Genomic DNA, 23121 nt, shown 5'->3' on the forward strand with positions numbered 1-23121 from the left:
TAACTGTTGTGGTGGAATGAACTCTGACCTGCTGTCTTGCCTTTAATTGTGAAAACATGAATATTTCAAAACCTTTTCAGCAGTACTCAGCTATCTGCAGAGATTACGACTTAGATTTGAAAATGTTTACAAATCACTCTGCACTTTCACAGAACTATGGTGATTTCTATATATAAACAATGCAGTGCTGTATTAGATCAGCATTTTATCTTCAAGCACAGGTCCCTCTGTTCACCCTCACTCCATCATTTGTCATTTCATAGCTGCAAAAGAGTTTGGTACACAGGCTTTTTTTGGTGCCCTCAAAAATTTCAGCAGCTGGGAGAAAAAAACCCAGCAATATTTAGAAGCTAGAACTGAGAAATAATCTGCCATGATTTTTCCTGTTTTTCTTTTCCAAAATCTTCATAAAATACAAATAACAGCTTTGACTGAACAATTTAATGCAGTTATATTGACTTCAGTATAGTGAACCAATGATTTTTTTCTTATTCCTGGTGTGTGACATCTCGAGTCCTCCAAGAATCTATCCTTAGCCCTCTCTTATTTCTCAACCACATGCTACCATTTGGGTACATCATCAGAAAACACTTGTTTGACACCTGCACTGTTGATACCCAACTCTACTTCATCATCACTCTTGGCCCCTCTACAGTTGCTGAAATCAGACTGTCTACCCAACACACAATGCTAGATTAGCAGAAATGTTGTCAAACTGAATACTGTGAAGATGAGGCCATTGCCCTCAGTCCCTATCAAAAACATTAAACCTATTCACCCACATGCCTCTCCCTGACAAGTTCCCCAAACTCAATCAGACCATTCTCAACTTTGATGTCATATCTAACATCACACAATTGCTTTTCATCATGTGCTATCAAAACCCTAATTCAGGACTCGGTTTTCTCTCCATTTGAATATTCTAATGTGGTCATTTTTGTCCTATTTTCCCTCTCCATAAACTCTAGCTCATAAAAACTTTCTGTATCCTTGCACCAAGTGTAGGCTTTCCCTGGGTCACGAATGCACATCCTTATGAAACGACCTCCGTAAAGTTTATTATTTTGAAAAATCGAGTTACATACAATGATTCGAATGGGTGGACTACTTTGTGTGATGCTCAAAACACTGCGCGTTTCCAGTGGCTTGTCGACCTAAGGGAAAACAACGCCACACCGTTGTCGCCATTTTAACATGGATTGTGTCAACATCGTTGTGTTTTGATGTAAATTTTTCATGTGTTTATCCTCATCATCATGGCTTCAGCGCATAGGTCTGACGCAAGTGATGGCGATGGATCGAAGAAAAGGAAAACGATCACAATTGAAATGTAAGTGGAAATAATAAAGCGACCAGAGAGAGGTAGAACACCAATAAACATTGGAAAAGTGTTAGGCTACAGCCAGTCAACAATCGGGACAACTATAAAGGACAAGGGGAGAGTAATGGAGCATGTAAAAGGCTCTGTCACAATGAAAGTGACAATTATCACTGAGCAACGCAGTACATAACTGTTCCAACTTACATACAAATTTGACTTATGAACAGACTTAAAAACGCAACTCATTCGTTACCCGGGGTCTTCCTGTACCAGCCATCCACTATCCCTGAACATGCTGACCTACAATGGCTCCAGGACCAGTAACATTTCAACTTAAAACTCCTTAGCCACATTTTCAAATCTTTCCTGTCCTATCCTATTCTCACCCTCTCTATGTAACCTCGTCTATCCTTACAGCCGTCTAGGTTTTGCACTCCTTTGATTATAGTTTCTCGCACAATGCCTATTTTAATCACTTTGCCATTGACTGTCGTGCTTTCATTCATTGAGGCCCTGACGTCTGGAATTCCCTCCCTACCCTCTATACCTAATTTCCTGCATTAACATGCTTCTTACAGACAGGCTTACACTCATGCACCCTGATATCTCATGTGGCTGCATGTCAACTTTTGTTGAGTGACAGTCCTATTAAGTGCCTTAGGACATTCTACTACATTAAAGGTGATTTATTAATGCTCGCAGTTGTCAAACAGTGAATGCACAATAATAATTTGAAAAAGTATGCTTTACCCAAATTATAAAGGTTCAGCACAGTGTATATACACATACTGTGATAAATTTGTATCTAACTGGAGCGTTAGAAATCAAAAAAACATAAATGTTGAAGACTTGGTGGCAACATAAGCAAGATATTAGCCTTTCAACGGACTGGACGAAAGTTTCCTCTATCTGCTGTCAGAGTTCAAGCAGTCTTGATCCAAGTCTGAATGAACAACTCTGGGTTTCTGCAGTCTCCAAGGGACATGGGGTGTAAAATGGAAAGATGTCACTCAGACATGGCAGATGAGTGCTCTTTCGAAGGTAGTGTTGAGGCATAGTGCTGGGAGAGTTGTTGAGCGAGTTTCACTCTGCTTCTAACTTTGCTGAGACTTTCAAGGAGCAGACGCTTGAAGCGGAAAGTATTTCATTTCTGGACGTAATTACTACCTACGTTTGCCATCACAATTTTTCCTAAATAGATTTGAATCCCATGAATCATCATTTAAAATTATTAGACATAGGTGATAACATACAAGATTGTCCGAATAATCAAGATATTTAAATAAAACCACACATAACTAGCTCATCTGAAATTGTTGAACTGGAACTTGTATATTCCAAGTTAACATAGAACACAGAAACATCAAACATAGAACATTACCGTGCAGTACAGACCCTTCTGCCCTGATGTTGCGCCGCCCTGTGAAACCAATCTGAAGCCCATCTAACCTACATTATTTCATTCTCGTCCATATGCCTTTCCAATGACCATTTAAATGCCTGTAAAGTTGGCGAGTCTACAACTGTTGCAGACAGTGCCTTCCATGCCTCTACTACTACTCTGAGTAAAGAAACTACCTCTGACATCTGTCCTATATCTACAACTAGCTGTAGGGATCTAAAATCAGTTTAGCACAGCATAATAATCTGAGTTTACTTTTCATGATGCTAGTTAGGAGGGCCATCTATTTTATTTGATCCACATGGATGTTTCAGGTCACTTAATGCTCGTGTGGAAGAAAACAAGAAAGATGTTTCAGCTTATAGAGAGACGTACCAAACAAAGGCTAAGCAACTCCTCACACAGAGATATTGGAATTCAGTAAAAGTTGTGCTGATAACAATGTCTTCTAGTTGGAAGGATGCAACAAGTAGGGTGACACAGGGTTCGGTCTTTGACTCCCAATTATTCACAATCTATATTGGTGACTGCAGGATGCAGGGAAAAAGGGACAATAGCCAAAGATGTAATCTTTCCCACCTATTTGAGCATTGTATGTTGCAATGAAGAAATACAAAATTTACAAATGGCTAGATTAGGTGACTGGAGTTTGGCAGATGGAGTTTAACATGAAAAAGTGTAAAGCTATCATTTTGGTCATAAGGATTAAAAGGCAACTTATTATTGAAATGGTTAGAAACTTCAGATTGCTTCGGTGCAGAGGGATTGGGGGTCTTTGCTAACTGCAGAAAACTAGCGTACAGGTAAAGCAAGCAGTAAGGAATGCAAATAGACTTCTGGCATTTATTGCTAAAGGTGTAGAGTACAAAAGTAGAAAATGTTACTACAACTGTGTAAGACATTATTGAGATTACAATTAGGGTACCGCAAACCATTTTCAGCCCCTTACTTAGATTACTTACAGTGTGGAAACAGGCCCTTCGGCCTAACAAGTTCACACCGACCCACCGAAGCACAACCCACCCAGACCCATTCCCCTACATTTACCCCTTCACCTAACACTACGGGCAATTTAGCATGGCCAATTCACCTAACCTGCACATTTTTGGACTGGTGGGAGGAAACCGGAGCACCCGGAGGAAACCCACGCAGACACGAGGAGAATGTGCAAACTCCACACAGTTAGCCGCCTGAGGCGGGAATTGAACCCGGGTCTCTGGCTCTGTGAGGCAGCAGTGCTAACCACTGCGCCACCGTGCTGTCCATAATTTTGCTTTCTTTAGCTAATCCTTTTTTCCCCCTAATTAACCTGTTCAGAGATGCTATTACATGTCTCTAGTGCATATGGGTCTTGAACCTGGGCCTCTTGGTTCAGAGGTAGGGATGAGGGATGAAGTTGCATTAAAGGCGGTTCATAGAGTCATAGAGATGTACAGCATGGAAATAGACCCTTCAGTCCAACTCGTCCATGCCGACCAGATATCCCAACCCAATCTAGTCCCACTTGCCAGCACCCAGCCAATACCCCTCTAAACTCTTACAATTCATATGCTCATCCAAATGCCTCTTAAATGCTGTAATTGTACCAGCCTCCATCACTTCCTTTGGCAGCTCATTCCATACACGTACCATTCGCTTGTTTCTATTGTTGCTAATTATCAGCAAGTACTACAGTAAAAATGCAATTACTCTTGGACACGAAATAATGTATTTGAGAGTAACTCTACAAAAGCATCAGCACTGGGAAACTATTTTTGATACTGTGTAGTCATTCTAATCTGCAACTATACAGAATGTTCAATTTAAAATTAATTCAAATCCCAAGTCAACCATCATTTTGGTCACCAATGTGACTTTTCTCCCGAAAGATCTAGTCACTCTTCTTTTGTTGCATCCTGCAAAAACATTTACCCAGCTATGTGAGCAATTTTGTTTCAAACATCAAGATGACATGGCAAAAAAACAACCTGCAATATGACTGATCAGCCATTTCGAAAAGCTAGAATTTGAACTGCAGTCAAGTCTCACTATGTCTCCTGCATAAACAAAGGAAGTTTGGGATATACATACATAGGATTGGCCTGCAACGTGTGAAGACTTCCACCAACGGGAACAGCAGCATCTACAAGACCCAACAAGGTTTGCTCTTTCTCCCCCAACATTCTGTCAAGACCGAGCAAAGATGTCACCAATTCAGAGATTCAATATTTCCAGGATGAGAATAAGAGATAAACTGTTGCTGTTTGTCATCACTAGAGCACATAATTGGTCAGGAAACACAACTAAAATGTCAAACACTCGAAAAGAACTGGTCATCCACTCAGATGGCACTAGGGGCCAAAGCTATATTAAGTCTTATATAAATGGGACCGGGCTCAGGTGTTACAACACAGCAGCATTGCATGGTTCTCAGTTCTTCAAGTAGGATCCAGATGCAAATGTCACTGAGCTGGGTAAGATTAAGGATAACCAGGTTATTGGATTATAAGGGGCACTGACAATTTCAAATAAATTGAAATAACGAGGTAAGCTTACAAAATTAGTAAATCATTAGGTTATTTTTATACAATTTTAAGTAATTACCTCAATTTGCAACTTTCTTCAAAATGGATTTTGCTACTTCTAAAACTGCCCATTACAAATTTCATGGGAACAATCCAGGATAATTTCCTCTGAATCTAAAAATGACATGCTCCTTCCAAATGGTCAATTTGGGATCATGCATTTAATTTGCCACTTGGCAACCAACAGATTCATTTATTGCCAAGCCCAGACCGTTGGTATATCCAAAGGCTACTTCACAGAACACTTAGCTAATGGTATATGGCATACAATTAAACAGTCTCCAGTTTTCAGAAACAAAATGCAAAACACTTAGCCATCATACTTTTATCTCAAAGTTTAAGTAAAAATTATTGTGGGCATGGTTCAAAAGTTAACTCAATTTTTGCCTACATTTGTCAAAGGATTCAATTGCAGCTACCTTTCCTCTGGCCACAGTGACCTGATATTAGGAACGTGATTATACCACCAGCTGTCAAGGTTAGAAAGTTGCTTTTTAATGGAAGGGAATGAATTTGCTAGGAGCTAAACAGTAGATCCAATGTGTTGACTGTTGATCTTTCAATTTAGGCTCTCATTAAAATTTAAGAACATTTTAACAAAGTTAACATGAACAGTATGGAGTGCAAATGGTACTTGTGCCTTCATTCCTTTCACTCCCTGTGACAACAGACCTGTAACTCATTTGCCTACACAACTTGTGATTAACTAAGCATGACATCAATTCAGAACTTATTCTGCAGCAATGATTTACAGAGTGACAGTTGAAGCCAGGTATATATTGGGAATATGATTTGATTCATACTATCATAGGATATATTGTCGGCAGAAACATTAAGCTTTTATTTTACCATAAAGTACTTGGACTGCCTCTGCTTTCATTAAGTGACCCAGAAGCATTTTCAGTCAGTCATGAGGTGAAAAAAATTCAACAAAATTACAATCCAGCTATGACAACAGCCTGTGTCTAGCAGCAGTGAATAAATGTTAACATTTTAAAGAAGTGTGCTGTCAGCCTGCTGAACCATTTGAGGAAAAAAAAACCATAACCACATACAAGCACCACTGCATAGACTTGTAGTTTCTACATTACACCCACACAGCTTTCTTTGAGTGTGTGATTAGAAGGGCTGATGCATGATCACACCAAATTCTTTCCTTCAGCTCACATATCAAGAACTTGCCCTCTTGGCTGCATTCTTTTTCTAACAACCACAGTAACCTTGGCAACCAAGCACTCCTATTATGACCAGCTGGTCTTTTAAAGCTGCCTATGCTAGCATATGAACTTTTGTACCACTTCAAACAGGGCCAAGAGTTTACTTCAACTCCCACGTCATTTTTTCAATAACTAGACAGGGGCCTAATTTAAGTAAGCGCGGATCACAATTGATACCGAAAGGAAAAGCCTACATCTCCTTAAATATTGTGCTACATAGATTATTCATGCAGTGTTAGCTTGGATTTTAATTGTGGAAGAAAAGCTGCCAGGATTTATAAAATACTTTCCTGCTTGTTCCTTCTTGCAAAACAAATTCTCAGCCTGCTTAAACTGCTATCAGGATAGACAGTACCTTCCACATGGTGAGAAATGAACTCCAACTGTTTCGCGACTTGAGAGTTTGTTTAAGCTGACTGTGGAAGAACTGGAGTGTTGCTGGCTTCAAACGTTATAAGGCACATTTATCATTTTGAAGTACGGACTTCTGCAGGCACCCCGCTTTCCCTTGGTGACCGAAGCTCAGTTCCTGAAGTTGATGGCGGCCCGGTTCTTTAAAAATGTGGTTCTAAAGATTCAATTATTGGGATCAGCAAGTCAATTTTCATGCAGGGAGCAGCATTTGCTTTCTGTGGGTTTGTATGCAAAAGCAAATGCCAGTACATTTCTGGAGTTGACACTTACAGCAGGAGAGTAATGAACAGAGTTAGCCCTCTGAAAGCAAGGTGCAGTGATAGCACAAGTAGTTACAGAATTGCAGTCAGCCTTGAACATAAAACATCAACACTTGACGTACAATTCCTAAAAATGAAAATCACTTGACATTAATCTAATAGAATATAAAAATCTAAAAATATCACTGATCATCAACAGTCCCTCAATGTTCTGCTTAAAACCAAGAAAAAGTCAATGTTTGTCATAAATCGGTAAATAACAGCAACTGCTATTTACTACAAATGCCCTCAAAGTTCTATTTATGCCAAAACTGGATGGGTTTAACCACAATGTACACACCAAAAGAAAACAGTTATTGGAATTCAAGATACATTATTGGAAGTTTACTTCATCACGCGCTGATTTCTCTTCCTTCTTCCCTGTGCTGTTTTGAATGTTTATACACAGTTTGGCCTAATGTGTTCAATTCATTCTCTACAGTTTTTAGTTCAACTCTTCATTTAAATTAGATTGTAAAACCATTATGAAGATTTCTCAGTACGTAAATATGCTACATAATAAAATGCGATTTTAAAACAGCTTAAAAGATACATCATGAGTCAGGAAACAGAACAGAACACAAACTCCAATCAAAAACAAATGACAACTTCATAAACAAAAACCAACAGCTCCTTTACCTTAGCAAGTGTTCAGACCTGAAATGCTGACAACAACTTTAGTTTCTTCACAGATGCCAAATGACCTGCCGAGCATAGCCTTTTTTTCTCCGTTTTTGTTAACAAAATTCCAACATCTATGGTATCAAGCAATTTATTTTGTGGGTAAGTAGTTAAGCGTTTCTCTGACCATGTCACAAATAAGGCTTTGACTCAAGTCTTGTTCAGATTAAATCCAAAGACATGTATAGCAACAATATGCAACACACAAGAATGCTGTAGTTAGCAGCTGCCTGCTCCAATTCTTTGAATGAAGATACAGCATACTCAGATTCCATGGGCAACCAATCCAACCAGAAAAAATAAGATCAAACAATAGAATTACTGGAATGCTTGATCAAATATGACCATGTCACCAATGCTCAATTTCTTTTGAAAAATACTGCTCTTTATGGGAGAAACAAAGTCTACAGATGCTGGAAATCTGAAATAAAAACAGATTTACACAAAACTCTGCATTTGCTTTCCTCCCAGCATTTTTTTTAAAGAGACTTCAGAGTGAAACTATAAGCTTAAAATTAGAGGTGACAAAAATGGTTCGGCAATGAAATGCATTTGAACTACGCACAAATTTAGCCAGATAAATTGGATAATTTACATTTATGTCTTTAAAATAGAAATTGCACAATTATAGGATATAGTCATATTTCTTCTGACATTATTTAGCTTCATTAACCATAGCTAGTTCAAAGATGTTAAATTACACAGCAAGATTAATTTTTTTTTTCCTTTGATTTTGTACAGTTAAGTAATTATGCTCATTGCAGACTCCTACTGTATGACTCAATTACACACTTGAATTCAAATTTTAAATGAAGGCACTGATCTTCAATCAACTATTTACTTCACATAGCGATGAAGAAATAACTTCTTTTTTAAGCCAAAAAAATTATCCTATTTTATAATTAGACTAGCATTTTGCCTCTTTACCGAATCAGTAAATGATGGATTTTTTAAAACAGTCAAGTATGACTAGATTTAGACAGTCAGGTAAAAAGCTCTTTTCAGAAGGAAGTTAAATCTTACAAATTCAGAAAGTTTGCATTCAGCCAGTTTGACACAGTGAGCATCTCACAGCCCTAAAACCTCTCCTTTCATATACTATCACATCACTCAGCTCTGATGAGGTTCCACAAAAATAAGACTTGTTCAGTTCAGAGAAACATAAAAGGCATGTTAAAAACGTCCTTTGTCACAACAATTTTTAAGCACGTCTTATGTCTCAACCCCATTTTGGCAACAAACAGATAGATCTTCGGGGTTTGCACCCTTTTATGCGAGATGAAGAATCTTAAAAATTGTACTCAATGCCTTATATACTGTATTGAGCATCGCTGAATTTGACACAGTTTGTCAAAGCTTTTCCTCCTGCAATCCTTATGACAATTCATAAAGAATATCAATTCAAGGTAAAAACCAACTGCATGAGGTGTGCGCTGATTGGTTCTGATCAGTAGCCGAGAATGCACCCATTGGTGATGATTGGCCTCATGGCAACACTGATGGTTCAAACACCGACAACTTGATTGATTAAATTGTCAGGACCATGACAACACAGGAGGCCATTTGGACAATCACATCCATGCTTACTTTCTATATAACAATCCAGTCATTCCTATTCACCCCATTCTGTCCTAATCATTCTACAAATTTATTTCCCTCAAATATTCATCTCATTTCCTTTTGAAATAATTCATCTTGTCCACCGCCACTAGCTTTATTGGCAGCCAGTTCCAGGCCATTATCACTTGATGTGGAGAAAAAGTCCTTCATGTCCCCAAAACCTTAAATTTGTCCTTGTACCATTAATTAATGGGGACAGCTTTTCTTTCTCTACCTTATCCAGAACTGCCATAAGTACAGAAGAAATAGGAGAACACATGGCCTTTCACACCTACTCCCCTCATCCAAAGCCTGTAAGCCCTCCTCCTGTGATTGAGATTCCATAACCAATCTCTCAGCATGCTCCATCAAGCCCCCCTGGAATTATGTGTACCTCAATTTCAATCTCTGGAGTTTCGAAGAATGAAAGAACAGAAGAAATAGGAGCAGAGAGAGACCACTGAGCTCTTTCAGTCTGCTGCACCCTTCAACAAGATCACTGGCAGGAAGAGGAGGCATTTTCTAAATGGGGAGGAAATTCAGAAGTCTGAATTGCAAAGAGACTTGGGAGTTCTAGTCCAAGATTCTCGCAAGGTAAACTTGCAGGCTGTCAGTAGTTTGAAAGGCAAATGCAACGTTGGCATTTATTTTGAGAGGACTTGAATATAAAAACAGGGACGTACTTCTGAGGGTCGATAAGGCTCTGGTCAAACTACATTTGGAGTATTGTTTTGGACCCCATATCTCAGGAAGGATGTATTTGCCCCAGCGTGGGTTTAATGGAGATTCATGAGAATGGTCCCTGGAATGAGCGGCTTAAGAGATGAGGAACATTTGAGGACTCTGGGTGTATACTCAACGGAATTTCTAAAGATGAGGAGGGATCTAATTGAAACTTACAGAATACTGGATGTCCTGCACAGAGTGGATGTGGGAAGATGTTCCCATTGCTAGGAGAGACTACGACCCGAGGGCACAGCCCTAGAGTAGAGTCATACAGATGTACAGCATGGAAACAGACCCTTCAGTCCAATTCATCCATGCCGATAAGATATCCTAACCTAATCTAGTCCCATGTGCCAACTCTTGGTCCATACCCCTCTAAACCCTTCCTGTTCCTATACCCATCCAGATGCCTTTTAAATGCTATAATTGTATCAGTCTTCACCACTTCTTCTGGCATCTCATTCCATACACGCACCACCCTCTGCGTAAAAAGGTTGTCTGTTAGGCCCCTTTTAATCTTTTCCCTTCTCACCCTAAACCTGTGTCCTCTAGTTCTGCATTTCGCCAAACAGGGAAAAGACCTTCTCTATTTACCTTATTCATGCCCTTCATGGTTTTATAAACCTCTATAAGGTCACCCCTCAGCCTCTGATGCTCCAGCCTGTTCAGTCTCTCCCTTTAGGTCAAATCCTCTAACCCTGGCAACATCCTTGTAAATCTTTTCTGAACCCTTTCAAGTTTCACAACATCCTTCCAATAGGAGGGAGACCAGAATTGCACACAATATAATGGGAAAACCTATTAGAATGGAGATAAGGAAAAACTTCAGCTAGAGAGTGGTGAATTGACTATATTTAAGACGGAGATAGATAGGTTCTTGATTGTCAAGGGGAATCGAGGGTTACGGGGAGAAAGTGGAAAAATAGGCTGTAGAAACTTATCAGCCATGATTGAATGGCGGAGCAGACTCGATGGGTGGGGCCAGCGACCATAATTCAATTAGTTTCAAAAGAGTGTTGGAAAAGGATAGACCGGATCTAAAAGTTGAAGTTCTAAATTGGAAAGAGGCCAGTTTTGATGGCACCAGGCAAGAACTTTCACAAGTTGATTGGGGGAGGATGGTCGCAGATAAAGAGACGACTGGAAAATGGGAAGCCTTCAAAAATGAGATAACTAAAGTCCAGAGACAATATGTTCCTGTTAGGGTGAAAGGCAAAGCTGATAGCTGTAGGGAATGCTGGATGACTAGAGATATTGAGGTTTTGGTGAAGAAAAAGGAAGCATATGTCAGGTACAGACAGCAGAGTATACTTAAGAGGGAAATCAGGAGGTCAAAAAGGGAACAAGAGATAGCTTTGGCAAATAGGGTTAAGGAGAATCCAAACGGTTTTCACAAATACATTAAGGACAAAAGGCTAACGCAGGAGAGAATGAGGCCCCTCCAAGATCAGCAAGGCAACTTTTGTATGGGGGAGATACTAAACGAGTATTTTGCATCAGTATTTACTGTGGAAAAAGGCATGAAAGATATAGAACATGGAGAAATAGATGTTGACATCTTGAAAAATGTTCATATTACAGAGGTGGTGGTGCTGGATGTGCAGAAATTCCCAGGACCTAATCAGGTGTACCCTAGAACTCTGTGGAAAGCTGGGGAAGTGATTGTTGAGTCCCCTGCTGAGATATTTGTATCATTGATAGTCACAGGTAAGGTGCCAGAAGACTGGAGGTTGGATAATATGGTGCCAGCATTTAAGAAGAGTGACAAGGAAAAGCCAGGGAACTATAGACCAGTGAGCCTGACATCGTGGTGGGCAAGTTGTTGGAGGGAATCCTGAAGGATAGGATGTACATGTACTTGGAAAGGCAAGGTCTAATTAGGGATAATCAACACACCTTTGTGCATGGAAAATCATGTCTCACCAATCTGATTGAGCTTTTTGAACAAGTAATGAAGAGGATTGTGAGGGCAGAGTGTGTACATGATCCATATGGACTTCAGTAAGGCTTTCGACAAGGTTCCTCATGGTAGACTGGCTAGCACGGTTAGATCGCATGGAATACAGGGAGAACTAGCCATTTGGATACAGAACTGGCGCAAAGGTAGAAGACAGAGGGTGGTGGTGAAAGGTTGCCTTTCAGACTGGAGGCCTGTGACCAGTGGAGTGTCATGAGGATCGGTGCTGGGTAAACTACTTTTCGTCTTTGAAATAAATGATTTGGATGTGAACATCAGAGGTATAGTTAGCAAGTTTGCAGATGACACCAAAATTGGTGGTGTAGCGGACAGCAAAGGAGGTTACCTCAGAGTAACAGGATCTTGATTAGATGGGCCAAGGAGTGGCAGATGGAATTTAAGATAGGTAAATGTGAGGTGCTGCATTTTGAAAAGGCAAATCAGGGCAGGACTTATACACTTAATGGTAAGGTCCTAGGGAGTTGCGCTGAACAAAGAAACCTTGGAGTGCAGGTTCATTGCTCCTTGAAAGTGGAGACGCAGGTAGATAGGATAATGAAAGCGGCATATGGTATGCTTTCCTTCATTGGTCAGAGCACCGAGTACAGGAGTTCAGAAGTCATTTTTCGGCCATACAGGACATTAGTTTGGAACATTGTGTGTAATTCTGGTCTCCCTCCTGTTGAAAGGATGCTGTGAAACTTGAAATGGTTCAGAAAAGATTTACAAGGGTGCTGCCAGGGTTGGAGGATTTGAGCTATAGGGAGAGGCTGAATTGGCTGAGGCTATTTTCCTTGGAGCATCAGAGGCTGAGGGGCATTCTTATAGAGGCTTACAAAATCATGAGAGGCATGGACAGGATAAATAGACAAAGTCTTTTCTCTGGCTGGGGGAAAGTCCAGAACTAGAGGGCATAGGTTTAGGGTGAGAGGTGAAAAATTTAAAAGAGACCTATGGGGCAACCTTTTTACACAGAGGGTGGTGCACGTATGGAATAAGCTGCCAGGGGAAGTGGTGGAGTCTAGTACAATTAACATTTAAAAGACATCTGGATGGGTATATGAAGAGGAAGGGTTTCGAGGAATATGGACCAAGTGCTGATAAATGGGACTAGATTAGTTTAGGACATCATGGACGAGTTGGACCGAAGGGTCTGTTTCCATGCTGTACATCTCTAAGACTCTCAACTCTACATTTTCTAGCATAATGCAGATTTCTTGACTGGCGCTCCTTCCCCCAAACTATTTGTTCACTCACACCCTACTTTAATCAGTTGGAAATATGTTGCTGATCCTTCATATTATGCTGTGTCAAAATCCTGGATCTCTCCAGCTATTAAATGCAGAAATGCAGAAAAGTGAATCATAACCATCTTGAAACTTGAACACACGCAACAACAGGTTCAAGAACAGCCTTTTCTCTGTTGTTATTAGACTGATGAATGAAATCTCTAACTTCAAATAATGTTGATCTTGCTAATGTTGATCTTGCTTTGTGCACCTCCTGTGCAGTGTAACCTGTATGCCTCACTCTGTTGAAGCACCCTTTGATCTTAATTTCCTTGTTTGCTGTGATCGTCCCGTTCTGCTTGCAAAATAAATTTTTTAAACTGTACCTAGGTACATGTGATTACAACAAATCAAACCAAACCAAACCTTCTCATATGCAATTGGGAATATGCTAATATGCTGGCCTATTCAGCAATAGCTACACTGAACATTAGTTCAAGTCCTTTTAAAAAAAAATGTAAAGATTTAGAGCATACATTGATGTAAGTACTTTCAAACTAAAAACATTTTTATTTGACAGTAATATCTTGGGAAACATGCCAGCCATTCAAAAAGGTTTTGACAATTGCAATAAAACTTAGGAGGAAAGGTGAATAAATGCAACTTCAATTCTGCAAACAAATATCAGCTGCGAATACGCTATTCAAGAATTATGCACAGCATTTAATTACCTGGCAATCTAAAGTTAAAACAAACATCAAACAACTTTGCAAAACCCAAACTACAGAAACGAATTGAGAGCAAACAGAACCATGTTGTTAAAATATACTCTTAAAAATGTTCACATCGGACTTTGTACTGATATATTTTCCAGCAAAGAATTCTGATCCCGGCACTGATATCAACTTACTTTTTCATTCAACACAGTCATTACCCCAAAAACATACAGCTATTAATGCATTCCTGTGTTTTTACTTCATAATTTTGAAGCAAGTGGATCATGTGGAGAGAATGCTGGGGTATACAATGTTTACTGCACCAGTTTTCACAAACCTGCCAGAGGAAAAAAGATTAATTGGAGTTTCCAGATTTACAGAAACTTTTCTAATGTGTTTAAAGTCTGCAAAACAAGGAGACAGAAAACGACAGCACAAAGAATGCCCTTTATTCAGTTTTCGAAAAAAACAGCATGGGAAAGAAAGTATGTGAATATTTTTGTTTGAAGAACGGTCCCTGCTTGCGCTGAATAATTGACTTTTTTCATTGTTGGTTCATCACCCACATTCCGACTCTCTTCTCTGACCTCAAATTGAACCCTTGGATCTCATGTCCTGTTTTATGCAAACATACAACCATCAAATCACAACATTCCATAATGCCCAACTCTCTCTCAGGATTTGAAAATGACTCTCAATAACAGAAAAATCTTCTTCGACACACTTCCCTGTTGTTTTAAAGACATCTGAAAGAAAATCCCTGTCAGTTAGGGAACCCTCTTCTCACCTTTTAAGCTTCTCTCTCTTCCATGACCTGATTTTGCCTTTCCTCTCAACTCTACCATGTATAAGACATAGAAGCGACAGTAGGCCATTCAGCCCATCAAATCTGCTTACCACTCAAGACTGTCCTAGTGATTCTTAAATCCATTTTCCTACCTTTTCCACATAACCCTTGATTCTCTTACTAATTAAAATCTGTCCATCTCAGCCTCAAATGTGCTCAACAACGCAACTCTACAGCCCTCTGTGGTAAATAATTTCACAGATTCACCACCGTCTGACTGAAAACTTTCCTCAATTATTTTAACCCTGATTCTGAGATTATGCCCTCCAGTCCTGAATTTTCCTGGGGAAAGCAATCTCTTCACAACTGCACTTTCAAATCCCATAAGAATCTTATAATGTTCCAATAAGGTCGCCTCTTGTTCTTCTTAACTTCAGTGAGTACAGGCACCACCAACCCAACCTCTCCTGAAAGAATAATCCCTCAATACCCAGGAGCAACCCTGGGGACCTTCTCTACTGCTTTCAATGCCCGAGATAAAAGAGATCAAACTGTTCACAGCATTCTAGTTGTGGTCTGATTAATGCAGTGGATAGTTTTAGAAGACTTCTCTATTTTTATATTCAATTTCCTTTGAAGCAAAAGCCAACATTCCATTTGCCCCCCCTATTACATGCTGAAGCTGTTCGTTAACTTTTGGTGATTTGTGCACGAGAACACCCAAATATAGTCCTGAATGTCACTAACTCTCTGAACTTTCCCTTTTTGTTCCTTAATGCAAACACACCACCTTACATTATCTTCCTCTTTTCTGCAATCTGAATATCAAAATCAAGACTCGTCACAGTGCGCCCTCATCAAACTTGTTTCTCTAAAAAGTGAAACTGCTCACTTACTTTTCTCATACTATCTTTATATTTTTAAAAGAAAACAACTATATGAGGTAATCACCACTTCCTGATTTCTGGACCTGACCTTTCAACCTTAGCAACCTCTACAATGAGCTGTATATCATCACTTTGGTTCAATAATTTTAAAAAAGACGGTTGTTACACAGTGCCTCTGGGATTAGGGAGGTGCAGATTATCTATGACAAAATGAAAACCACGCCTTATCGAAAAATAGCCAAATGGAAAGAAAATGTAGAATATAACACGGTGAAACATATCATTGGAGGCTACCATTACCTCTTGCTATGTAAATAAGGCAAATTAGATCACTCTCAACTTTTGTTGAAATGATACACCTAACAAATGTCAGTGTTGAACACACACTATCTGCTGCTTGGCTTCTGGTTACCCCCACTTAAGAAACACATCTTCCAAAGAGATAAAATACTCAATACCAACTTATTTTCTGCAACCCACAAAAATGCACATATTTGGACAAAGAACCTACAGCATAAAACTGTAGGAACACGGAACTGATTTATTAAACTAGGTTTTACAGGGTTAATGGTAGGGTTCTTACAGGGTTAATGGTACGGTTCTTAGTCAGGTGGAGGGACAGAGGGATCTTGGGGTCTATGTACATAGATCTTTGAAGGTTGCCACTCAGGTGGATAGAGTTTGTAAGAAGGCCTATGGAGTGTTCTATGTTCTATGTTCTAGGTCAAACTCCCAAAACATATTTTGCTTATCCAGGTTAAATAGAGCATAAAGAATTCACTAAAAGGACTGGGATACATCAACAGCATCATTAATAAGTTATTTATTGCACAAGAATCTATCTCAAATATTTGCAGATCAGAAACATCGGTAAATACATCCTTTCAGTTCCAACCAGGAGCTTTCAGAAAGGTTAGAGAAAGGGAATAAAACTGATATCGTCGTCTCCTGTATCTGAAAACCAAGGAATGCTACTGGGTTACACCTGGCCTGATGACAGAAAGCAAATGCATAAAATCTTTGACCTGTCAATGAGTGAAGAACATCCTGATATCATCACAAAGGGTTCACTGCAATATGCTCTGGGAAGGCTTAGAGGAGAACTGCAGGAGAATTAACAGGGAGAAATAAATAGACAAAGTGTGTCCTAAGTATCCCTGGGAGAACAACAGCATTTGCTCACTATTCTGGTTGCTAAAATATGCTGGTCCAAGAGGAAGTAAAAGTATTAACCACTTGATGGACACCTCATAGTACACTTGTGAAGTCAATGACCACAACAATAAACAATAGCAATATACCAGTAGGTACCTAATCAATAGAATTGATGGACATGCACAACTATCAGAATCTCTCAACTGATGAGTTTACAATCGATATTCTCATGGAATACAGGAAGAACTAGCCATTTGCATACAGAACATGCTCAAAGGTAGAAGACAGAGGATGGGGTAGTTGAGGGTTGCTTTTCAAATTGGAGGCCTGTGACCAATGGAGTGCCACAAGGATTGGTTCAGGGTCTACTACTTTTCATCATTTATAAAAATGATTTGGACGTGAACATAGGAGGTATAGTTAGTAAGTTTGCAGATGGCACCAAAATTGGAGATGTAGTGGACAGCGAAGGTTACCTCAGAGTACAATGGGATCTTGATCAGATAGGCCAATGGGCTGAGGAGTGGCAGATGGATATTAAATTTAGATAAATGCGAAGCGTTGCATTTTGGAAAAGTAGATCAGAGCAGGACTTATATACTTAATGGTAAGGTCCTAGGGAGGGTTGCTGAACAAAGAGACTTTGGAGTGCAGGTTCATAGTTCATTGAAAGTAGAGTCGAAGGTAGATAGGATGGTAAAGGAGGTGTTTGGTATGCTTTCCTTTATTGGTCAGAGTATTGAGTACAGGAGTTGGGTGGTCATGTTACAGCTATACAGGACATTGGTCAGGCCACTTTTGGAATATTATGAGCAATTCTGGTCTCCTTCCTATCAGAAAGATGTTGTGAAAGTTGAAAGGGTTCAGAAAACATTTACAAGAATGTTGCCAGGGTTGAAGAATTTGAGCTATCGGGAGAGGCCGAATAAGCTGGAGATGTTTTTCCTGGGGCGTCGGAGACCGAGGGGTGGCCTTATAGAGATTTATAAAATCATGAGGGGCACGGATAGGATAAATTGACAAAGTCTTTTCCCTGGGTTGGGGGGAGTCAGAACTAGAGGGCATAGGTTTAGGATGAAAGCGGAAAGATATAAAAGAGCCATAAGGGGCAACTTTTTCACACAGAGGGTGCTGCATGTATGGAATGAGCTACTGGAGTAAGTGATGGAGGCTGCTACAATTGCAGCATTTAAAAAGCATCTGGCTGGTGAAATGAATAGGAAGAGTTTGGAGAGCTATGAGCCAAGTGCCGGCAAGTGGGACTAGATTAGGTTAGGGGTCTGGGCAGCATGGACGAGTTAGACCAAAAGATCTGTTTCCGCGTTGTACATCTCTATGACTCTATGCAGTAAAATGTAGACAGAAACACAATCAGCCAGGGATGCATTTCATCACTCGGATAGGAGAATGTTAGATCTTCATAACCTTTACAAACATTTATACTGACTTACCTCTTTTTCTACAGAGAAGTTAGTGGGCCTGAAAGCACCTAAGTGTATTTTACAATGTTTCCACGATAATTATTACAACTTACTTAGAATATAGAGCAGAGAAACAGGACATTTAACTCATATGAGACTTTGGTGAGACTCTGCGAAGGAATCCAAGTATGCACCAAAAAACAACCCTAATTTCAGTCCAGATAAATGATAAATGGGAGTGGTTAAGCAGTGCTTAGCTAATTATAACGCATTGCTAAATACAGCACTATATTTATATTTAGTTTATCAGCCGTCCAAGTCTTATGATTGAGATAATTAAAACTAATCCAGAGTTGAATACAATTGTTACTGAAACAGCATAATTTTGTAAACAGAAGGCCAACGAAAATTACATTTTAATATGCTCGAGCAAATTTACCAAAATAACTATCGTATTTTCACGACAGAATGACTACAGTTGAGAAACACTTAGTTCTGAAATAATTTTGATTGATAAAGTCACAAGTTTTGAAATTTCCAGAGTAGAATAAACTCCACTGTATTCCACAATTTCCTATTAAATGTTTTTTTACAATTTATCAAAAAATCTTTTGACTCAATCTACAATGAGGACTATTATAAGCTTAGGGCCACTTATAACAGTTGCAGTTACCATTAATAACTATTTGAAAGCTCCTTCTCAAAGGCAAATAAATTTACTTCCACACCATACCCTGAAGCACATCACTCCAGAGAAGTCAGTCAGAAACGTACATTGCTTTAGATTTTCAACAAAGAGGAGAAAGTGAGGTCTGCAGATGCTGGAGATCAAAGTTGAAACTTTATTGCTGGAACAGCACAGCAGGTCAGGCAGCATCCAGGGAAGCGGGAGAGTCTGCTGTAGTAACCAATTCCTACTGATTGTCTCAAAAATAATTGATTTCATGCCAGATTAAGTCTTCTTGACTCATAATCTGCTGTTCCAGCAATAAAGTTTCAACCTCAATTTTCAACAAAGAGCCAAACCTTACACTTGAACTTTAAATCAATTATCCAGTATTTTGATGCAAGACAATTGTTAAATTTCATTCAATTCATTGCAAGTACAGCTCAGCATAAATCTTTCAGTGTTAAACACAAACATGCAAGGTATCAATTTTTGCGTTCTGCATAATTATTTTCTATAAAACAGAGTAGGCTATATTACCCTTGGAGTCTGCTCGATCATTCAATATCATGGCTGGTCATCCTACTGGGTAGCCTGTTCACGCTTTTTGCACCATATCATTTAAGATGCAAGTGATATTTATCTGGGATTGAGTTTCAGAAAAGCAAATTGCTTAGAAAAAGGTTGAATCTTTGTTGTTTTTATGTAAAGATCCTTTCAATTGACTCGCACATATACCTCCTAATTTTTATTCCTGTAGCACAGACCTCCAAGTTCCATAAGTGGCAGTGGCTTCCAGAACCATAAATTAAAGTGTAAACACTCCAATCAGCATGCATGGAACCTCCAAGCTGCTGCACGGCTCAAAACACTTCTCAACCTCCTGCGTTTCACTGTAAAACCGAACCTTCAGCTAAGGGAAGCAAGTGCTTTTTGTTCACCCTGTCCATGTCCCTCATAATCTCATATATCCCTATCAGAACTATCTCAACAGATCTATCTTCTCTACTCCAAAGGCAACAACCTCTCTTCAAAGCTTAAATGCTCCAGCCTAGACAAGACCTGGTAAATGCCCTCTACATCTGCTCCTGTGCTATTACATTACTCCTATAGTGTGGTAACCAGAACTGCACAAAGTTAGCTATGACTTAACCGAAGTCCTGTGCAGCTCCAACATAACATCTGCTCTTATAATCTATGCCACGACTGATGTACATGAAGATAAATTTTGGTGGTACTGTGGCTCAGTGGTTAGCACTGTGAGGCAGCAGAGCTAACTAGTGAGCCACAGCGCCAGGGATCCAGGGTCGATTCTAGCCTCAGGCAACTGTCTTGTGGAATTTGTACATTCTCCCTGTGTTTGCACAGGTTTCCTCTGGGTGCTCTGGTTTCTTCTCACATCTGAAGACGGTGGATTAGGTGGATTGGCATTTTATGCTAAATTGCCCATAGTGTCCAGGAATGTGCACGCTTGGTGGCTTAGCCATGGGAAATGCAGGGTTAAAGGGAAAGGATATGGGTATGGGTATGGGTGGGATCCTCTTCAAAGGGTTGGTGTGGACTCGATGGACCGAATGGCCTACTTCCACACTGTAGAAATTCTATGATTGTTAATGACAAGTGTCCCATATGCCTTAACTACCATATTAACCAACGCTGCCACATTCAGGGATCTGTGAACAAACACCCAGATCCTTGCGTCCCAGTGTCACTGAGCATTCCATTGTCTTGTTTTTTTTTCCAAAGTGCATCACCTCTCACTTATGTCGGGATCATAAAGATGAATCTTTAGCATGGTAACAGCCCTGACTAATGCAATGGCCTTCCTACTCTTCCTTTAATAATTCAAGCCCATTAAAGAAGAAAGATTGACAGTTACGACAAATAGTGTTAACCATACATCTCCTGGGGCATCCTACAGTTGATTAAATATTGAAATGCAATCGCTATTCTAAAGTGAGCACAGTGGAATGGGCTATTTCATGGAGAAAGTGAGGACAGCAGATGCTGGAGATCAGCGTCAAGAAGTGTGTTGCTGGAAAAGCACAGCAGGTTAGGTAGCATCCGAGGAGCAGGACAGTCGATGTTTCGGGCATAAACCCTTCATCAGGAATGTGGGAGCAGCCCCTGAGAATGTGTATAGGGTGTAAGCAGGTAGGGACAGAGTTAAGTTCTGGGTTTTGTGAAACAAGAGGTTCAGCTGAGCATGACTCAGATCAGATAAGAACTTGCAGTTAACAATGGGGTGTTGGTGGCAATGGTAATGGGTTAACAAAGTGGAAAAGCATTCATTATGTAGAGCCATTTAACAATATTGGAAGATTCAGTATGTACCTGTTGGAGTTCTTTGAAGAAGTGACCTAGTGGATGTGGTCTACCTAGATTTTCAAAAGGCCTTTGATAAGGTGCCACACGGGAGGCTGCTGAGCAAGGTGAGGGCCCATGGTGTTTGAGGTGAGCTACTGGTATGGATTGAGGATTGGTTGTCTGACAGAAGGCAGAGAGTTAGGATAAAAGATTCTTTTTCAGAATGGCAGCTAGTGATAAGTGGTGCCCTGGAGGGTTCAGTGTTGGGGGCGCAGCTGTTCACTTTATATATTAATGATCTGGATGAAGGGACTGGGGGCATTCTGGTGAAGTTCACTGATGATACGAAGTTAGGCGGACAGGCAGGTAGTACTGAGGAGGTGGGGAGGCTGCAGAAAGATTTAGACAGTTTAGGAGAGTGGTCCAAGAAATGGCTGATGAAATTCAATGTGAGTAAATGCGAGGTCTTGCACAATCACCCATGTGCACAGAGACATGCATTCTTGGTCTTCTCTAGAATAGCAGTTTCTTAATGAATTATATTGTCATTTCACAGGGCGAGCATCCAGATAAGGCAAAATACATATTGATTGGGTGACCGTTACAATCAGCCAGTGTCAATAGTAAAGATTAAGCCATCTGCTGTTACACAATAGATAATTGGCTTCACGTAATGAATACTTTTCACCTTGTTAAATTGACCTTATAAGATCTCATAAGATCTCTTGGATTATCAACGCCATTGATAAGAATCCAATTCTAGATGCCATGTTCATAATGAGGAGGCATGAAGATGGTGACAAAATCCACAATTACCAACTGCTTCCGCCATGCTGACTCATTTTCAATGTCTTTTGCGACACAGGATCACCCATTTTACAGCATGAACAAATTGAAAATAAAGGCATTTTGTTTCCTTATGTACTGATTAATTGTGTTTTTATTTTTTTTGACAGCACATTGCTAGGCAAATCAGGATACATAGGAGCCTTCGCAACTATCTATGGGCAGGTTCAACTCATCATGATTTCTCTGTAGTTCCAAGTTTACAGATGGTGATGAAGAAACATAGAAACCAGTAACAGCATGAATTAAGACATTCTGCCCTTCAATCCTATTCAGCTATTTGCACACTCTCAAATTATTATGGTGCAGAAGGCCATCGTGGCTTTACGGTCCTATTATCTTGTGCTAAACTCCTGCCTTTTCCCTATATATCTGCACATTATTATCATCAAATAACTATTCAATGCCCTCTTGAATGTCTCAACTGAACCTGCCTACACCTGCAGTGCATCTCACATTCTAACAACTCGCTACGACAGAAAACCTTTTTCTGCAGATATAGAGGGAAAAGGCAGAAGTTTGGCACTACATAATAAGTCGGTAAAGCCAAGATAGATCGAATGGCCTCCTGCACCATAATAATTTATAAGTGTGCAAACAGCAGAGTAGGATTGAAGGGCAGAATGTCCAACTCCTGCTCTTACTGGTTTCTATGTTCTCCATCACCACCTGTAAAGTTGGAATTACAGACAAATCATGATGAGTTGAATCTTCATTTGTACATCACTTTAAGTCTACGCCCTCTTGTTCTTGTTTACAAGCAGAAATAGTTCCTCCCCATTTACTCTATCCACTCCACTCATGATTTTGAAAGTCTCAATCAGCCACCTTCTCAGCCACCTTCTCTCCAGGGAGAACTGTCCCAACATTTTCAATCTATCTTCAATTTAAATTCCTCACACCTGCAATTATTCTAGTAAAATGCT

At 39.8% G+C, this 23121-nt stretch overlaps 1 protein-coding gene across 1 annotated transcript in view; it reads right to left on the bottom strand.

Annotated features, from left to right (window-relative positions):
- Positions 1 to 18424, bottom strand: part of frs2a (fibroblast growth factor receptor substrate 2a) — an 81255-nt gene extending 62831 nt beyond the window's left edge. Inside the window, exon 1 of the mRNA XM_043709773.1 lies at positions 18406 to 18424. The gene's annotated coding sequence lies outside the window, so the exon portion shown is untranslated. The remainder of the gene's footprint in view (positions 1 to 18405) is intronic.
- Positions 18425 to 23121: the final 4697 nt, after the last annotated feature.

This window comes from Chiloscyllium plagiosum, chromosome 19 (assembly GCF_004010195.1).
Source record: "Chiloscyllium plagiosum isolate BGI_BamShark_2017 chromosome 19, ASM401019v2, whole genome shotgun sequence".
NCBI classification, from domain to species: domain Eukaryota; kingdom Metazoa; phylum Chordata; class Chondrichthyes; order Orectolobiformes; family Hemiscylliidae; genus Chiloscyllium; species Chiloscyllium plagiosum.